Source organism: Pongo abelii, chromosome 1 (genome assembly GCF_028885655.2).
Source record: "Pongo abelii isolate AG06213 chromosome 1, NHGRI_mPonAbe1-v2.0_pri, whole genome shotgun sequence".
In the NCBI taxonomy this organism is placed as follows: Eukaryota; Metazoa; Chordata; class Mammalia; order Primates; family Hominidae; genus Pongo; species Pongo abelii.
The window spans coordinates 139974723-139993508 of NC_071985.2; the positions used below are offsets into that span (position 1 = coordinate 139974723).

Here is an 18786-nt window from a genome sequence, read left to right on the forward strand (position 1 = left end):
GTTGGGTTGTTTCCACTTTTTGGCTATTATGAACAATGCTGCTATGATCATTTGTGTTTAGTTCTTTTTGAGGTGAAATAAGTTTTTGTTTTGTTTTGTTTTTTTGAGACGGAGTCTCACTCTGTCACCCAGGCTGGAGTGCGGTGACGCGATCTCGGCTCACTGCAAGCTGCGCCTCCCAGGTTCACGCCATTCTCCTGCCTCAGCCTGTAGCTGGGACTACAGGCACCCGCCACCATGTCCCGCTAATTTTTTTTTTTTTTTTTGTATTTTTAGTAGAGACGGGGTTTCACCGTGTTAGCCAGGATGGTCTCGATCTCCTGACCTCGTGATCCGCCCGCCTCGGCCTCCCAAAGTGCTGAGATTACAGGCGTGAACCACCACGTCCAGCCGAGGTGAAAGAAGTTTTAATGGAAAAATATGAAATGCTTTCTGAATATGCATGTCATTCTTGTGCAGGGGCCATGCTAATCTTCTCTGTATTGTTCCAGTTTTATCAGGTTGGTGCAAATGTAATTGTGGTTTTTGCATTGTTGAAATTTGCTGTTTGATATTGGAATACTTTCTTAAATAAATGTGGTTCTGTTGTACATCATTTTAATGCACATTTCTCACTTTTGTCTTTTGCTAATGACTTATTGCTGTTTATTTTATATTTATTTTAGACTCTGGAAGTGACGTTAGACAAAAAGCAAATTTGTGCAATTTTCTTATTCGAGTTCAAAATGGGTCGTAAAGCAGGGGAGACAACTTGCAACATCAACAACGCGTTTGGCCCAGGAACTGCTAATGAGCGGACATACAGTGCAGTGGTGGCTCAAGAAGTTTTGCAAAGGAGACGAGAGCCTTGAAGATGAGAAGCGTGGTGGCCGGCCATCGGAAGTTGACGACGACTAGTTGAGAGCAATCATCGAAGCTGATCCTACTACATGAGAAGTTGCCATAGAACCCAACGTCAACCATTCTATGGCCGTTCAGCATTTGAAGCAAATTGGAAAGCTGAAAAAGCTCCATAAGTGGATGTCTCATGAGCTGAGCGAAAATCAAAAAAAATCATTCTTTTAAAATGTCCTCTTCTCTTATTCTACGCAACAACAACGAACCATTTGTAGATCGGATTATGACATGAAATGATTGTATAGGACAAGCAGCAATGACCAGCTCATTGGCTGGATCAAGAAGAAGCTCCAAAGCACTTCCCAAAGCCAAACTTGCACCAGAAAAAGGTCATGGTCACTGTTTGCGGTCTGCGGCCGGTCTGATCCACTACAGCTTTCTGAATCCGGAGAAAACCGTTACATCCGAGAAGTATGCTCAGCAAATCGATGAGATGCACCGAAAACTGCAACACCTGCAGCCGGCATTGGTCAACAGAAAGGGCCCAACTCTTCTCCATGACAGCCTCACTTCGTGCGACTTCACGGTGCACAACCAATGCTTCAAAAGTTGAACAAATTGAGCTACGAAGTTTTGCCTCACCTGCCATATTCACCTGATATCTTGCCAACTGACTGCCACTTCTTCAAGCATCTCAACAACTTTTTTCAGGGAAAATGCTTCCACAATCAGCAGGATGCAGAAAATGCTTTCCAAGAGTTCGTCGAATCCCGAAGCACGGATTTTTATGCTACAGGAATAAACAAACATATTTCTCGCTGACAAAAATATGTTGATTGTAATGGTTCTTACTTTGATGAATAAAGATGTGTTTGAGCTGAGTTATAATGATTTAACATGCACGGTCTGAAGCCGCAATTACTTTTGCACCAAGCTAATAGTATATGTGCTGCTAAAGCGAGCACTTATGTACAAATTTTGGTGTGGATATACACTTTTTCAATTCTCTTGGTTATATACCCAGAAGTAGAATTGCTTGGTCATAAAGTGGTTCAATCTTAAGGCCAAGGTTCCAGGGAAGCTTTTAAGATTTTTTTAAGCAGCAGTTTTAAATTCACAGCAAAATTTAGACATTACAGAGGTTTCCCATATACCCCGGCCCCCACCTGTGTGTAGTCGACCCCATTATCAACACAAGGAAGCTTCTGAATTGTCCATACCTCAGGGTGAACTGTTTCAAGTAGCCAATCAGATTACTTTGGCCTATGAACTTGAGGAACAATTTTATTTAGGAAGCAGGGGAGCGGGAGGGCAATTTTAGAACTTAAGGCAATGTGGAGGAAGACATTTATATTAGGATTCGTATTATCATGAAAGAAATTGAGCACAATTAGATGAGGCAAAGGGGGAAGTTTTTTGGCAGCCTTTCATAATTGCAGAGGGGATATAGTTGGAATTCCAGGATATCTGGAAGCAGGAGCTGCAATACCACTAACTCTCTTCCTTATATCTCAGCTTCTCTCAGCATGAGGGTTCATTCTCTCAGCACAGCTTCCTTCACAGCAAGGAACAGGACTGTCAACAGTTCCCCTGCCTCGGTGCTCACAACGTTGTTCCTAGACAGAGACTGAATTTCTTTCCTTAAGCTCCAAGTGAAAAAATCCTGGGGATGGATGCTGCTTAACTTGGCTTGTGGTTTGACCTAGCCTTGACCAGGCTGTGGAAGTCTGTGGTCAGTGCACAAAGTATTCTGATTGGCCCAGTTTTAGTCATGTTCCCACCCAAAGACTCATGAATGTGACCAAAGGGCAGGATTTGTAATAACGTGGCAGCTCCTTTTGAACCACATGTTTGTAACGGGGAGAACATGCGTCAGAAGAAAAAGGGTTCCATTACCCAAACAAGGGAGGAGTTCTGGGCTGGCACACAACAGGTATCCACCAGAAATGCCTGGGCGGGTTGGCATGACCTTGGGCAGTGTGAGTGCCCTGGGGGCCCAGAGGGGCAAACGGCTGAGAGAGAGGTGTTTTTGTTTTTGTTTTTTTAATTTAAATGGAGCCTTGCTCTGTCACTCAAGCTGGAGTACAGTGGTGCAATCTCGGCTCACTGCAACCTCCGTCTCCCGGGTTCAAGTGTCTCCTTCCTCAGCCTCCTGAGTAGCTGCAACCGCAGGCATGTGCCACCACACCCAGCTAATTTTTGTATTTTTAGTAGAGATGGGGTTTCATCATGTTGGCCAGGCTGGTGTTGAACTCCTGACCTCAGGTGATCCGCCCATCTCGACCTCCCAAAGTGCTGGGATTACAGGCACGTGCCAGGCCAAGAGAGGTTTAAGTGTAGCAAAAACAAACTCCTGGCAAATTTTTTAAGGGCCCCAGAAGTCCTAATAGCCCTGCATAGTCCCCCAAGTCACCTCTGGTTATAGCTTCTGATAATCTAACAAACCACATACTGACTGAGACCTCTTGTCTGCTACTCAGGTAGCTGGTGAAGGAAATGTACCAATTTCTGACCATTAGCATTTCTTCTCAAGAGATGAGTTTGTAATGTGAACCACAGGTGTGGCATTTCATGTCAAATATCACATTGCACTGATTTGCTCTGCTCTCCTGACATTTTCTGGCTTGCTTCCGCACTGTATTCACAGTGTTTATTGTATTCACATTGAAGGTCACCTCTTTGGAGACCTTCCTCACCCACTTAGGCACCCTCACCTCTATTCTCATATTTGATTCCTTTTTCTGTTTTTGTTTTTGTTTTTTTGAGACAGAGTCTCGCTCTGTCACCCAGGCTGGAGTGCAATGGTACGATCTCTTCTCACTGCAACCTCCGCCTCCCGGGTCCAAGTGATTCTCCTGCCTCAGCCTCCTGAGTAGCTGGTATTACAGGCACGTGCCACCATGCCTGGCTAATTTTTGTATTTTTAGTAGAGACAGGGTTTCACCATGTTGGTCAGGCTGGTCTCGAATTCCTGACCTCATGATCTGCCCACCTCGGCCTCCCAAAGTGCTGGGATTACAGGCATGAGCCACCACACCCGGCCTGATTCCATTTTTAACACGTTGATCATTACCTGATATCTATGGGTTTCTCACTTAATATTTTTCTCAACCCCTCCGGCAGAGCAGTGGTCTTCATACTTATTCAGGATAAAATATTGGGAAATCGTGATGCTCTTTGTGACACAATAATGCATTTAATTTTATCTTATGGGATAGGAACAATTTGCTTCCAGGAAAATGGTTGTATGCATGTACTTTTTGGTGAGGCTCTCAGCTTAGCCTAAACTATAATTCAGATGTCCATCTGGGCATGCAGATCCTACAACCACCCCACTGTGATCCCAGATTGGCATTAGGCAAGTAGCAAAAGATCCCTTTTATTTGCATATGTATATAAAAGTATAGCAAATGGAATAGAAGGATACTTATCAAGTTTAAAATAATAAATTCACTGGGGGCTGGGTGCGGTGGCTCACACCTATGATCCCAGCACTTTGGAAGGCCAAGGTAGGTGGATCACTTGAGGTCAGGTGCCTAAGACCAGCTTGGCCGACATGGTAAAACCCCGTCTCTACTGAAAATACAAAAATTAGCCAGGTGTGGTGGCACACGCCTGTAGTCCCATCTACTTGGGAGGCTGAGGCAGAGAATCACTTGAACCTGGGAGGTGGAGGTTGCAGTGAGCCGAGATTGTGCCACTGCACTCCATCCTGAGCACCAGAGTAACACTCAGTCTCAATAAATAAATAAATAAATTCACTGAGCATGATGGTGCACATCTGTAGTCCCAGCTACTTGGGAGGCTGAGGCAGGAGGATCACTTGAGCTCAGGAGGTGGAGGCTGCAATGAGCCATGATTGTGCCTCTACACTCCAGCCTGGGTAAGAGAGTGAGACTCTGTATCAAAAAGAAAAAAAAAAAAAAAATTAAAATAATGATTACTTCTGGGAACCAAGAGGGATAACATTCAAAAGAGACTTTAGCATTAACTTAATGTTCCAATATTTTTTAAAGAAGTATATATGTGTGTGCACATATATGTATATACATAGGCAGAGAGAGAGAGACAGAGACAGAGACAAAAAGATGGAGAGAGACAGTAAGACAGAATGTTTTTAAAAATAGTAGGAACATCAAATGTTTTTAAAAATAGTAGGAACATCAAAAAGGACTTGGAAGCAAATATGCCAAAATATTAACAGGAGTTAATTTTGAGTGGTAGGAATATAACAGATTTTTTTTCTTTATTTGCTTACTTATTTTCTTAATTATTCCTCGCTAAATAAAATAATATAAAAATAAAATTAATCACAAAAATAGAAATAAATCACTGCTTAAGAAGGCTTTTACTGTATTAAACTGATCGAAAAGCTTAACCTTTTTTTCTCTGCAATACCAAACTCATATTCTTGCACTTTCAGTTCCTAGGTCTAGAATTTCTCTCTCTTTCTCTCTCTTTTTTTTAACCATTTTATTTTTAATACAGTGCTGATGTTCTGAAACTCTCTGGAGAGGAAAGATGTGAGCATGACCTTGTGGCTTCTCTTGACTTTCCAGAGTCATTTTGGATTCAGAACTGATTACATATTATCTCTAACCAGCAGAGTGATTGAGCTCTTTGAAAAAATAGAATTTTAATGTCTCTTTCTATTAATAGCTTGCATTTTTAATATGCTTTGTTGAGTAGATTAGTCTTAGAATCTGCAAAATCTGTGGTAAAACTTGTTTGATCACAAAGTCTTTGATGGATACAGTAAGTGCTCTGCACCCCCTTTCAGCACTCAGAATTTTAGTAATCACATGGCTGATATTGACAGCTGTGGAGCTGTTCAGGGCAGGGATTTTTGTCTGCTTTGTTCATTGCCATAAGCTTCCCCAGTTCTGAGAACAACAGGTAGGTAGCGTGAAACCGCTCAATAAATGTTGAATAAATACATGAATTTGAAGCATTTAGGAACTCCTTACTTATGTATTGCTTAATTTAAGGGTTTGTCTACTTTCTCTCAGGGTGACAGTCTCTAAGAATATGCATAATAAAGTACGAGGGTTTCCATGTCTTCTCTGATGGAAGAGAAGAAAAGCATCAGGGAATGGGAGCCTAGACTGCTCAGACTTGGGTCACATGCCCACTGGGGGAGTGGGAGGCAGTATGAAGATTGGAGTGAGACCCACTTATGTCAGGAATCCAAAAGAGTCAAACTCACAGAAGCATAGAGCAGAATGGTGCTTCCCAGGAGCTGGGTAAAGGGGAAATAGAAATGGGGAGGTGTCAACCAAAGGGTGCAAAAAGAGAGTGAGGAGGAATCTTAGGGATGATGGTGATGTTTATGGCATCGTCTATAGTGACTGTTAAACAGTTGTATACTTATCTTCAGACTCTTCAAGGTGTATATATTAACTATGTACAGCTTTTTATATGTAAATTATACCTCGATTTTAAAAAAATGAATTGGCATAGGAGAGGATCAGCTAAACAAGGGGAGTGCAGTTAACAAGAGAATAGGACATAGGGCATTGGAAAAGTAAATGCACATGGTATCCATGAGCACATCATAAACTATTCAACCACATTAGAAATTTCAGAGACAAAACTTAAAAAGAGAAATAGGAGGAAGATGGTAGGTATGATGGTGAGAGGTAGAAGTTGGAGGAACAGAAGAAGCCAGAATGTGTGAGGTCTAGCACTCTGGGATGAGGACTGAGAGGGAGTCAAGCAGCAGATCAGCAGGCGCAGCAGGTGCAGCAGGCCAGGGCGCAGGGCTGGGGTTTTACTCTGTGTGTGGAAAGCCTCAGAGGGTCTTGAGCCAGGAGGTGACATGATCCATTTCTGTTTTTATTTTTATTTTTTAAATTTAGGGCCGGGCATGGTGGCTCACGCCTGTAACCCCAGCACTTTAGGAGGCCAAGATGAGTGGATCACGAGGTCAAGAGATCAAGACCATCCTGGCCAACATGGTGAAACCCTGTCTCTACTCAAAATATAAAAATTAGCTGGGTGTGGTAGCATGAACCTGTAGTCCTAGCTACTCAGGAGGCTCAGGCAGGAGAATCGCTTGAACCCGGGAGGTGGAGGTTGCAGTGAGCTGAGATCACCCCACTGCACTCCAGGCTGGGTGACAGAGCGAGACTCCATCTCAAAAAAATTTAAAATTGTATTTATTTATTTATTTATTAGAGACAGGGTCTCACTCTGTGACCCAGGCTGGAGTGCAGTGTCACAATCATAGATCATTGCAATCTCAAACTCTTGGGCTCAAGCGATCCTCCTGCCTCAGCCTCCTGAGTAGCTGGGAATACAGGTGCCCGCTATCATGCCTGGCTAATTTTTTAGATATTTATTTTGTAGGGATGGGGTTTTGCTATGTTGCCCACGCTGGTGTCGAGCTCCCAGCCTCAAGCGATCCTCCTGCCTCAGCCTCCCAAAATGCTGAGATTACAGGCATGAGCCACCAGACCTGGCTTATTTATGTTTTTAAAAGCTCATTCTGGCAGCTATGTGGAAAACCGAACATGGGGAGGTAGCAAGAGTGGAAGCCTGGAAACTGGTTAGGAAGGTATTTCAGCCATCCAGGCAAGCAGTAGAGAGACATATTAGACTTGTCAGACGTTAAGTGACAATTCACATAGTTAATCATGATTGGGATATATGTTGCAAAAGGGATGAATGGGGCAACTTGGTCTTGTCTGGGGGATGGGAGGGGAGTTAGCTAAGGTTTCTCTGAGCAAATGACATTTAAGCTGGGACCTAAAGGATGAGTGAAAGGGAGATGAGAAGAAAATTTTTAGCACAAGGGATACTGGTGAGAAGCTTTGAGGCCAGGGAAAGCCCAGCTCACTCCAGGAACTAAAAGGAGGCCAGTGTGCGTGGAGCAGAGAGCAAGAGGAGCAGTTGTGTGAGATGAGGCAGCAGGAGGTGGATCTTCCAGGGTCTTGCAAGCCTTACAAGCCTGGTCAAACTGTTGGGCTTTAGCCTAAGTGCAGTAGGAAGCCATGGAGGGATTTTAAGCCTAAAAGGAACATCACTTGTTCCCTCACTTAACATTTATTTATTAAGCAATGTCTACATGACAAGACGAGATTCACAGGATAGAAAGAGCACTTTGCAATATGGGATGTTTTTAAGAGGGGGCACAGAGGGCGAGTGGGCAGGCTTCTGAAGTAGATATTGGGAGACCGTGGTGCTTTGGGTCACAGAGGTGCGTATGGGAATAGAGGGAGGTGGGGGACGTGGTGATCGGCAGGCTGGTGGAGCAGGGGTGAGGGCAAGGCTCTGAGATTGGGCACTGCACAATAAGCACTGGCAGATGGGGTTCAGCAATGGGCTGGGACATTGTATTAGATTCCAATGGGAGTGTAGTCAGTCCCTGGCTTCTTATCCCATGAGTATCTTAGAATATCGTTAGAGGACTGTGATAAGACTTGCAGAATTATAAGACTAGCAGGAATCGGATGACACACTTAACTTAGAATCATTCTAATTGGATTTATTTACAAAGGGTTGCTTATAGAGATGTGGGCAGGGTATAGGGGAACCACAAAGGATAACCCTCGGCCGCAGTGACCGAGGAGCAGTCACCAGATGCCAGAAGGAGGTAGTCACATGGAGAAGGTCACCTGGATAGAAGCTGTAATCTTTGGTCAAGGGGCTCACAGGGAAGAAGCCAAGGAGTAAAAATTCTTCCTGACTCATTTTCCTCCCTTTCATCAGTCCAGTGCCCCAAATCCCCATCAGTCAACCCCAACCAGAAGCCAGAGGACTTGGAAGCTACAGTGTGGTGTGTTCAGACCAACCTCCAGGTGGAAGTGTGGAACAAAGAATGGAGAATGGAGCTGAAGTGGCAAACAGAAGTCAACCAAACTCAGTCAAACGCAACCAAACATAGTCAACCAAATTTACAATTCAAAGTGTCACTTCTTGGCCTGCACTGGGGTAGAATTTTATTTTATTTTATTTTATTTATTTATTTTTAATAATAGAGATGGGGGTCCCACTATGTTGCCGAGGCTGGTCTCGAACGCCTGGGCTCAAGCAATCCTCCCACCTCGGCCTCCCCAATGCTGGGATCACAAGCATGAGCTACCACGCCCAGCCAAGGGTAGGATTTTAAATATTCTAATTGGGAAACAAAAATGGAAGAAGGAAAATGTGTGAAGTTGTTCCTCAACTGTCGGAGGAAGCCCCTCCATACATCTCCCCTTTAAAAAAAAATTTAAGGAGTTGACAAATAAAAGTTATATGTATATTTATGTTGTACCATGTAATGCTTCAATATATGTACACATTGTGAAATGGTTACATCAAGCTAATTAACATATTCAACACCTCACCTATTTATGGTCTTTCTTTGTGAGACCTTCACCCATGCTTATCTGTTACTCAGGATATTTAGTTGTAAATTCCAATGAAAATAACTTTTTGGTATCTGTAGCTTTTGCCAATCTTTTAGCAAAATCTTCTAAAATACATTTTGAGAAATGCGGATTTTATAGTGAAGTTCAAAGGAATTCAGTTTGCATCCTGCACAAATGTGGATTGTTTTCTGCAAAGACAATGTAGGCAACTCTCTGGAGCTTAAGCATATCAGGACTGGGCCATCCTGGCCAAATAACTAAATTATTTCTGCTGTATCATGAATTTGAGTTACCAAGCTTTCTGCCGGTTATTTTCCGGCACTAACCAAGTTTTTCTAAGCACATTGTCTTTTTAAAATCCATGACAAATCATATGGAAAAAATGTCATTCTTGCTTAAAACCCAGCTGGTCAGGACATTTTCCATCTACAACCCAATAAAACAGGTTAGTCAGGTATCTTATTTCTTTGCTCTCTAAAATGTTATAATCCTAGAACAGGCTTTTAATATTTTTCTTAATAGCTCTGGTTTCCACTGAAGTTAACAATGATTACTTGTGGTCTGATACTTCTCTTGGCACTACACCAAAAACAGAAGCGAGAAAGCACATTCTCAGCCAGAGAGGCTTAACAGCTAAGCCAGACATTCAGCTGAAAATCCAAATTCTTCTCTTCTATACCTCCTCCCTTCCTTGAGCAAAAATGTCATCTGGCAGGTTTTTTGATTTCCTAACTCCAGAAAGCTATTTGAGCCCAGCAATTCCCAAAAATGTCACAGTATTTTTAAGTGCATATAAATGTCGATCTGTTTTCTTAAATAGAATATTTGCCTCCAAGTTAAATCAAGTACTTTCTTCTCTACTTAGAAGGTTCTTTATCAAATATTGTCTTGGGCCAAACTGCAGCCTGAGATTAATCATGTAGGCAGGTCAACAGCAGGTTGTGAGGTGGATACAAAGTGGAATGCTATCCCTTCTCCCCTTTCCTCTTCCTCCTGCAGTCTGTCTCTGCCCCCCAGCCCCTCCTAGGACAGTCCTCCCCTTGAGAAAGGAAAAACAACATTGAGAGGGTGGGGGCAGGGAGGCTGCATGAAGAGCTTGGGAAAGCTTGGTTTCTGAACACTTTAACTATTGAAGTTCAAGAGCAACAAAGAAGTTACAGTAAAAAGCCTTAGAAGCAAAAGGCAACTTAATTTAGTCTTTTAGCTTTAAAAATTAAAAGTAGGGAACAGGAAATTCTACTTAACAGAAGCAAAATTAATTCAAAAAATCCAATTCTAAGTTATAATCATTTAAGGGCAAGACAGATGATGGAGAATGAAGGAAAATGAAGAGGGAGAAATAGAAAAGTGACCTTAATGATTGTGAAATTTCTGTGAAATTCCTGAGAAGCACAGGTCTAATGTATTCATGTTAGTACTATATATGAACACCATTAATATATTAATCCGATTTAAAAAATACAACCCTTTAAGAAACACAGGTAAGTACCACTAGAATTTATTTTTCTAGAAGAGGAAATTGCTACCTAGAACTTAGAAACCTAACCATTCGTAAATCTCTCTATCTTTATTATTTTAAACTAGAGAAACTCTTACCTCCGGGTATGAAAGTGGAGAATGTCATATCATATGCATAGAGAATTGGGTCAAGTTGAAATGGATCAGCCCCATTTCAAGATTCTTTGGAATATTGCCACATGAGGTGGAAATAAGTGGGGTTTTCACTTTTTATAATTGTCACTAATGGTATTACTCCGTGGGGCTGATGAAATTAACAAAGTTCCTCTGTCTCTCCTTTATATGAACTCAATTCAAAAAGTTGAGGAAGGGCCAGGCTTATGCCTGTAATCTCAGCACTTTGGGAGGCCCAGACAGGAGGATCACTAGAGGCCAGTAGTTCAAGACTAGGCTAGGCAACATAGCAAAACCTTGTCTCTACCACACACACACAAAAAAATCGCCGAGTGTGGTGGTTCACACTGTGGTCCTAGCTACTCAGGAGGCCGAGATGGGAGGATGACTTGAGCCCAGGAGTTCAAGGCTGCAGTGAGCTATGATGGCGCCACTGCACTCCAGCCTGGGTGACAGAGCAAAATTCTCTCTAAAAAGAAAAGTTGAGAAGAGCCTACAAATATCTTCCATTTCTTTCATGAAATCTGAATATCCACAGGCCTCTAGCCTGTAAGTACAAATGAGCATTTTTATACACATTTTGTGAGGGGATGATCCCCACCTATTCATGACTACCCCATTACGGTGTTCTCCCTCCCAACTCCACAGCAGCGTTTCTAGAAGTCTCTGGGGAGTGTCTGGGGTACTTAGGAATTCCACAAGTTCCCATCCCACTAGACTTGTTGGGCATCTCCATGTCATTTAGACATCTGTTCATGGGAGAAGCAAAGTGACTCACCCTCTGGCTCTCAGCTCCCTTTTGGGTGGCCTCACACTGCTTTCTCTTGACACTCTAGGCAGCTGTGTGGTGAGATGGCCTGCAGGTTGCCATGGCTCCTTTGCCCTTGGAAGGCCCGGGAGTCAGGTGAGGGTCAGGGAAGGGGCTGATGACAGGGGTGAAGTCCAGCAAAGGGGAGACCTAGAGGAAAAAGCTTGGGCCTGGCTCTCCTATTAGAGCAGAAAGATAAAGGAGACTTCTGTACATTTCCAGCACAGCTCAGCAGAGCAGGAGACCAAAAGAGATTTGGGATCAAATTTTGAACCAAAGCTAGGGCCATTTTGCCCGGCTTCATCCCCTGGCTGTATGGCTCTCCAGGACTTATAGGTGCCATGTATGTAACTGGCCAGTTACATACAACACAGCTCACTTCATATGTCTTGTGTCAGAGATGCCCACACAGACAGGGTTTGGGTACATTTTCTTTTCTTTGCTGTAAACTTCCACCAGCAACCTCAGAAAATCTCTCTATGGACAACTTAGTACACTGACATTAACTCCTCCCACCACAAAGCAAATCAGCCAAGATGTATGAAAATAAGTTTTATTAAAACCAATTTGTGAAAACTAATTCCTGTTCATCTTTAACAGTAAAGTTACAGGGTTCCAAAGTCCATATAGTTCCTCAAAAACTTTTCCTTGGGTCACTCACAGTACTGGGGGTTCCATGGTCATTCCTGACTGTTCATTCGCTTAATTTCTTGCTTTGATAACATTGCTTTTCCAGCTTTCACTTATTTGCCTGACTTCTGACCTGACTCTCATATACCTGGTCAGACCTGGGTCAGACCCCTTTTCTATGCGGGGAGATTGGCCTGACTCCTTTAGGGAAATGGAAGGCAGACCCAGAAGCAGGGCTATCTCTTCGCAGGCCTGGAGGCTATAGAGTGGAAGGCAAATTCTACAACTGTGGCCAAAATCGACAGCCAGTCTAAACCAGAGAAGTGTGTCCAAATGGGTCATCAGGACAAAGGGGCTCAGTACTGGCCAAGGTGGACAGAGTGAAAGGAGGGAGATCTGGGGTAGCAAGATGGAGTAGGGTAGCAGGATGAATTTCACAGAAACTGATACCTGGGAGATGTTCATACACTTCTTTGGAAGGTGTTGCACAGGCAGGTCACACCCTCTTAAAGGCAGCAGGATGGGATGGACAGACAGTTCTCTGACTATGTCCTGACAGGACCTCATTCTCTGCCCACATGCTCCTCCCTAGCCTGTTACAAACGCCACCTCCCACCCCCAGAGCTCACCTAGTTTCTGCCACGACCTGTGAAATCTCTATCTCCTTAATTTCTATTGGTCTTGTTTATAATTTGTAATTCCTTCCTTTGCATTGGCCTCTAATTTTTATGGGCATCTGGATAAAATATTTACTGATCACTTCTTGCCCAGCTGACATAAGGAACCCTTGTCTTTTTCTGAGTGCTGTATCTAGTAGAATAGCCCAGACCTTGAAGTTAGGCAGGTCTGTGTTTGGATCTCACCCTGCCAACTTGCCAGTTGTGTGATTTTGGTTAAGTTACTAACTACTCCAAGCCTCAATTTTCTCATTTGTCAAATATGCACAATGAGGTTATTGTGAGGATTATGTGAGACTTCATATATAAAACAAATGGCATAATGCCTGGCAGAATATATACTTTGCATTCGCCTTTCTTTTGAACTCATTTTGTAGGGGAAAAGTGAGTGAAGAAGCCATGGTTTTGTGGGCACCTAAAGTTCTGTTTTATATATCACCAAGAAGAGAAATAGGATTCTCTGGGTTTATGGGAAGCTAATAACTAAAGTTCCTGGCAATAGATGAGTCTCATGATGTCTTAATCCCAAAATTAAGAATCAAAAGAAAAGCAGTGGTATCTGCAGTGTCCATGGCACCATTTAACACTATTCAAACATTTCAGTCAAATCTCAGTAGTAATGTGTTTTGCAGTAGCCCTTTTCATTTTTTGCTTGGCAAACTGTCATGACCTAATTGTTAGAAAGGGACTTGGATAGAAAAAGGGAAACCCCGAATATTAATCAGTTCCCATGTTTATGAATAGTAAACAGAATTAAAACTGCCTGATGAAATTAATTTATTAAAAACCTCTTTAATAGAGCAAAAAGAATTCCAAAAAGGAAAATATGTTTGGCATCATATGCCTCTAAAAAAGTAATTTTTTTCAATAAGGCCGTTGGCAGAAAAAATATAGATAATTAATCAGAATAAATGTAGTTAAGAAAAACTATTTTGGCCAGGCGCTGTGGCACACACCTGTAATCCCAGAACTTTGGGAGGCCGAGGCAGGCAGATCGCTTGAGGTCGGGAGTTTGAGACCAGCCTGGCCAACGTGATGAAACCCAGTCTCTACTAAAAGTACAAAATTAGCTGGGCATGGTGGCGTGCACCTGTAATCCCAGCTACTCGGTGGGCAAGGCAGGAGAATCGCTTGAACTCGGGAGGTGGATGTTGCAGTGAGCCAAGATCACGCCATTGCACTCCAGCCTGGGGACAGAGCGAGACTCCGTCTCAAAAACAAACAAAAACAAACCCAGGAGGTGAAGAAAAACTCAGGCAAAGATTTAGTAATAAATAATAAAAATGATTAAGTGACTGACAGTAAAGAAATTAAGTGGCCCTCATAAATGCATCCTGACTCAGGAAAAACACTCAATGATTCAGAAGCAATGGAGATAATACCATGATCTATAGACAAATCTGCTGGATGATGGGCACCTGGGGAAAGCAGGGAAGTACGTGCTATAAAATAGGCACCTGTGGCTTGTGATTGGCCTTGACAGCCTAGAGTTCTCCAGTTCGCCTATGCAAAGATCTCATTCCAGGCAGAGGATCTAGAAGTCACCAGGCTAAACTTGCTAATATCCTTGTACTTACCCGGACCCTTCCAGAGTGTCTGAGACTTGCACCTCCTCCCTTCCACAGCAATCCCAAAGCTTCTCCCAACCCCCATCCCTGGGACAGAAGAAATGACTAAGTAAAAAACACAAGACTTTAGCAAGCTCCTGATACAGCAGGGCCAAGAAATTATGCAAAATCTGAGTTTATCTATAATTACCTCAGAGAAGGTCATGGCTTTTGTTTGTCACAGGCTTCCCTTCCACCTGGTCTGGTTTTAATCCACAGCATAATTCTCTAAGCAGCCAGCCTAACCTCCCAGAATACCACAGGGCTAAGGAAGGAGTCAAAACTGGCACACTCCAGATGGATGGCAGAAGACACAGGTTTGCTTAATTTGAGCCTGTGCCACTAGGAGAGGCTTAAAACTAAATCCTGGGTTTGAGCACCACTCACCAAAGTATTTTGCTTTGGCATGGTACTGGAGATTAAAGGTAGGAAAGATTACATGGTCATATCAAAAACAAAGTTTACCTTCCTGCCTATGCAGCAGTGGCTTGTTTGCCCAGTAATCTTACTTCTTTATTAAGCAATATTATGGTGGGGCAGGGAGAGGGCCGGAGACATTCTAGGAGACAGGAGCACAGCAGTAGACTGTTGAGAAGGGAGAAGCTATACCCACTCCCTCGCCTCTTATGCCTTTCCTCTAAACACATCTTCTCCATTCCTCAAGCAAAAGTAAGGTCCTCTCTCCTTTATGCGACCTCCCAGTCATGTCAACCCATTCCTCAATTTGATCATTCACTTAGTCACTCAAATGATTATTGAGTGCCTGCTGTGCACTGTCTTATGATAGTTCCTTCCACGAATGCCTATGGCACTTACTCCTCATTGTGCTCGGTTATATCAATCAATCATTCAGTATGCATTTGTCCATAACTGTGATGGTTACTGTGCTCATACTATGAGGTCTACGAAATTGCTCCTGTGAATCTACTTGGGAGGACATGATATGTCCACTTATCATTGAAAAGTAAATGATAAATGCCAAACAAATGAATCAGACAGAATGTGTTATGGTTCAGGAAGAGGTTACTGTGGGCTAATGTGGCCAGTAAAGGAAGACTTTCTGGAGATGCTGTGGCATGAGTAGTGATCAGATAAATGGAGAAGGGCATATAAAAAACAGTGTAAGAAAAGGCACAAAGACCTGCATTAAAAAGACATGTTAGGAAACTGAGATATGACAAAACTGGCTTGGCTGCTCACCAGCTGAGAGCAACCGTAAATGCTACAATGCCAGCCTGAACACAATGTCCTGGTGAAAAGAAGCCAAATCCCCTTTTGCATTCCTTCTTGCTGGGTCTCATGGCTTTTCCATCTTTCTATTCTACAGAGGGCACCCTGAGCCCTGGTTAGAAGCCAAGGTCCTGCTTTCCCACCTCATTCGTGCCATCCCATTTCCCAGGAGCTGGGCCCTGATTCCTTCTGGGGACCTAAATTTTGAGTAGATTACCTTGAATAGCATCTCTGCATAGAATTTGGGGGGATGAGATACATGTTAAGACCAGTGAATCCAATAGACATATGAATAGCTTTATTCTCAAACTTCCAACCTGAGGTGATCCACCCACCTCGGCCTCTCACAGTGTTGGGATTTACAGGTGTGAGCCACCGCGCCCAGCAGCTTTAGATCTTTTACTATAAAATAAGCTTCTTAATCAGAAACAATGTTTTATGGTGTACCATGATGGTGAATGAGGCAGTAAGTAAATCTGTAGATAATATTTCTCTCTGATGTATGGCAGGCAAGAAAGGCAGATTACCCAGAATGAATTTCTATTCCAATAAGAATAAATGACCAAATTGCTCTTCCTTAGTCAAAGAAGAGGACAATATAATCAACCTGCCACCAGGTGGCAGTCTTTTCTTGCTGAGTATAGCAGTGAATTGAGGGCTCAAGGTCAGGCTGACATTCAAGCAATGGCAGTAGCCAGATTAGCTTTGCTGAGGGGAGGCCCATATTAAGTCCATAAATAATTGTGCAAGTACAGAAGTGTTTGGGGAAAAAATATGAGAGTCATAAAATGGGTAATCTTGTTCACTGGTTATTCAGAACATCTCAACCGCAAAGGCTATTTGATGGTCATTCACATGAGACACAAATATTCTTACACTCTGGGATCATTCCGAGATATTCATTCACATACATTTCCCCTAAATCTCCAGCTACCAATCCCTTGGTGTTCTGTTCTTTCTTCCAAGTTTTTGAACATGTGACTTTACACTTAGCCCCTGCCCTTGAAAGTGCATAGATCTGCATCTCAGTCCACCTTTTTCAGCAAATGGACCATGACATGCAGTGATCAAAGTTATGCTCAGTGGGAGGATTTACATTCTTCATTGTCTTTCAGGCCACATCTAAGTTGGACAGCTGTTGTAGTTCAATTTTGACTGCTAACACCACACCATGGAGAGTCATCTGTTATCCAGGTTTGAATCCCTTCTTCCTTTCTCAACTGATCACAGGGAACTTCCCATTAGGATACAGTTGTGGGCTGAGTGTGAAAAGCGTAGGCATACTGTGAGTGAGGGTCACCTGCTTAACTAATTAGAGTCTTCAGAAGCTGCTTAAACCTGAGCTTATGTATGCCAATTCTGCTTAATGATGAAATGCTCTGGGCTTACCAAATTTATGGTTTGGTGTCTCAGACAAGTCCCAGTTAAAATGGGCAACTCACTTCATATTAGGTGTCCCATGGTCAGGTAGAGGTGGCTGGATGCCTTGGTAAGACATGTGGATTCCAGAATTGGTCGATACACTCCATGAAGGTTCAGGGCCCAGCTACTTCAGTGTGGTTTTTAGGAGTCCAGTGGTGAGAGACTTGCTGGAATAACCTCTCCAAAGTAAAAGACAAGTTGTGGCGTCTTCCACCTTAACCCAAAGAAGAAAGCACAGAGTCTGGAAGTCTCTTTAGATTCTGATGCAATATATCCCATATTTAGGAATATTGCACCTGCCCATATACTGGGTGACATGGAAGGCTGCCAGCTTTGAGGGGGCTTGAAGCAAGAAAGGGCACTCCATCAGGTCCAGACTGTGGTACAAGCAGCCCTCCTCCTCAGGTCACATGATCCAGCAGGCCCTATGGTGTTGGAGGTATCAGTGGTGGCAAAAGATGCAGTGAGGGGCTTATGGAGAGTTCCAGTGAGAGAATCACAAGGCTGACCCCTGGGATTCTGGAGAAAGGTCATGCCACCCGCAGCAGAAAATTACATACCCTTTGAAAAACAGTTCTTGTCAAGTTGTTGTCTTGTCAAGTTGCAGAAGGCAAGTTACTCTGGTAGAGGCAGAATGTTTGGCTATTGAACATCAAATGACCCATACATTCAAAACTTATTCCCATTATAATCAGGGTTCTGTCCATAACATCAGGTTAAAAATTAGGTGGGCCCAGTAGCAATCCATCGGTTGATGAAAATGGTATATCCAGATATATCCAGAATCAAGTCCAAGTAGGACCGGATGGTACAAGTCAGCTCTATGGGCAAATAGCTCAGGCCCTCATGTCACCCATTACAGCTGCACTAGTTCCTCTCCTATGGCTTATACCAATGGCCTTGTGAAAGGTCTCTTATGATGAGTTAAAGTGGAAGGAAAAGCCCAAGATTCGTTTATAGATAGGTCGTCTCATTAAGTGCATACTAAAAATGAGTGGTGACTGCATTATCGCCACATTCAGAGGTGTTCCTTAAAGACAGTGGAAAGGAAAAATCTTCCCCAAGGACAGAGCTGGGAATCTGCTTTGGTGGAAGGAAAAATGGCCTACATATAAACTCTTGGGTTGTGGCCAATGGCTTGGCTGTCTGGTTGAAGGCCTGGAATGCAGAGGACTGGAAGACCAGAGACAAAGGAAATCTGGGTAGAGGAAGTGGATGGACATGTGAGAGTAGGCACAAAGTATGAAGACTGTTGTATCACATGTCTACCAGAAAGTATCCACCAGACATTAAACAACCAAGCAGACACAATGGCTCTGCCAATTGATATTAGTCAGACTGCATCACTGGCAATCCCAGAGCTGAGATAATGGGTACATAAGTGGGGTGACCATATGGCAGAGGTGGAGACCACATAGGGGCCCAACAGCATGGACTCAGAGCAAAGTGAATCTAGTTATCTCTGAATGTTCAACTTGTTGGCAACAGAGACCATCACTAAGTCTTCAACATATTATTTCTCAAGGAAATCATCCTGGATATTGGAACTCTCCTATTCTGAAAGGGTTAGTGCTTCACTCTCACAAGGA

At 43.1% G+C, this 18786-nt stretch overlaps 1 non-coding gene across 1 annotated transcript; it reads right to left on the reverse strand.

Moving 5' to 3' along the window:
* Nucleotides 1-414: 414 nt before the first annotated feature.
* Nucleotides 415-516, reverse strand: LOC112130952 (U6 spliceosomal RNA). The gene has a single exon (XR_002913118.1). It is a non-coding gene; the product is annotated as a U6 spliceosomal RNA (small nuclear RNA).
* Between the last annotated feature and the right edge of the window lie 18270 nt (nucleotides 517-18786).